Source organism: Dipodomys spectabilis, unplaced genomic scaffold (assembly GCF_019054845.1).
Source record: "Dipodomys spectabilis isolate Male_0828 unplaced genomic scaffold, ASM1905484v1 ptg000445l, whole genome shotgun sequence".
Classification (NCBI taxonomy): domain Eukaryota; kingdom Metazoa; phylum Chordata; class Mammalia; order Rodentia; family Heteromyidae; genus Dipodomys; species Dipodomys spectabilis.
In genome coordinates, this window is record NW_024871122.1 from 559295 (window position 1) to 561183 (window position 1889).

The 1889-nt window shown below is 32.1% G+C and overlaps 1 pseudogene; it reads right to left on the reverse strand.

The window, feature by feature from the left end:
• Nucleotides 1-244: 244 nt before the first annotated feature.
• Nucleotides 245-341, reverse strand: LOC122097967 (annotated as a pseudogene).
• Between the last annotated feature and the right edge of the window lie 1548 nt (nt 342-1889).

Sequence of the window (1889 nt, forward strand, 5' to 3'; positions counted from 1 at the left end):
TATTCCATATAGAAACAGTTTGATTCCTTTTTTTCTAGGTCTTAATATTATTTTTCTTTGGGATAAAATGACAATGTTGTCTAATTTGAAAAGTTTTGTAAAGTTTATGCTATGTAAACACCTTTCTGAGGTGAATATTTAATACACTGATGTCAAACTGAATTTAATTATATGAATTACGTGTATTGTTACAGTTGTAATTTTGTTTTAATAACTGTTTTTCATTTCTTGCATCTGAAGAATGAAACATATGGAATACTTCTCAAATTTTCATGTTATCCTTGTGCAAGTGCCATGTTAATCTCTGCATTGTAATTTGAGTATTAGTGCTGCTGAAGCATGTAGTATCCTCTAAATTTAAGTAGTTAATGATGCAATCTATATACAAGCCTATATCTATGGGTGCCTACTTGTAACAAGGAAACCGTATTGTTCCTAACAATGCTATCGATCTTATTTCCCTAAAATTCTGTGAATAGTAGAAAAAATTATATTGATCAATCAATTGCTCACATTTGCAAATTTTTTGTCAATGACTATCTTAAGTCTTTTTATTTGGAATTTGATCATACTCTCAATTATTTATAGATAGGTCCAAAGGTGATGGCTTTTTCAAGTACTTATTTATCCAACTGTGTTAGCTATGTGGACCTAATGGATTCAAAGTAAGCATTGCTTAAGAGCTACTTCTAAACTTCTTCAGCTGATATTTTCCCAAATGAGGTGTTACTGGCACAAATGTCTACCTGAGCCTTTACCCTTCTTCCATGTGGGAACAGACCAACCAGAATATCTTACCCAGACAGCACAGATTGTCTTACTAGAACAAAACTAATCTTGGTTACAAGGGATCATAGAGAGATGAACAGTTCAAACAGAACTGTTCAGACTAGAAGGTATTTTATCAAAATATAATTGTTTATTATACCTTCCATTTCAAAAGTAGCTAAAGCCAAGAAGGTGAAAAAATTGTTCATATGCATGATTACTTAATGTCCTGGCCTGTCTACCATCCAACCAGGCAGGAACTTACACTACTGCCTTTTTATCACCAAATATTTTCATAGTTGCGGGAGAAGTCCATATGTTTCTCCTAGTTATTAGGCATTAAATTGATACTGTTTTAATCACAGTGTTTCCTCTTGCCTCCATGCTGTAAATCTACAAATGGTAAATCTTTAGGTCTAACTCTATCAAACACTAAAGTAGAGATAATGGAATAATACTTTAAAACAGAGTTGCCTTTGATACAGTAACTACAACAGAACAATGCAAACCTGTGCCTTTTAATTATATTATATATAATTATATATTTTATATTTATATGTGCTGATTTTATATTTCACACAGTAAAACTTACTAGAATTAGTTGATAATTTGACAAATAAATTGATATTTATTTATTCCAATAAATAGAATTGGAATATAAATAATTAGGTTTAAAATATATATTAGATATAAAAAGTATCAATGCAATGTCTTTAGTATAAACTTGTGATACATTCTAGCTGTTCTTGGTCTTCTGAATCCACATGGTAAAAAACAATGTTTTCCTCTAATCTATAATGCATTTTACTCTGCTGCTCTGTTTATTGTTTTAACTGTCTTATCCCAAACTGTTTTTCCTCCATATTTCGGAAGCATTCCTATTGATTATACCCAAATTTTGCTAAGATGTCTAAAAACACATTATCCTTCTGCAGTCCACATGGGTCCTAGGATCCCAGGTCCCAGTTACCTGCATCATCAGATAACAGGGGCAAGATTTCTCACCAAGGCCCATGCAACATGTCAGCACATAGTAATTGAAGACCAACCTCAATTTCTCATTTCCTATATTTCAGGGCCCCAATTCCTTGAGATGCAGGTATTAGCAGTAAGCAATTGTG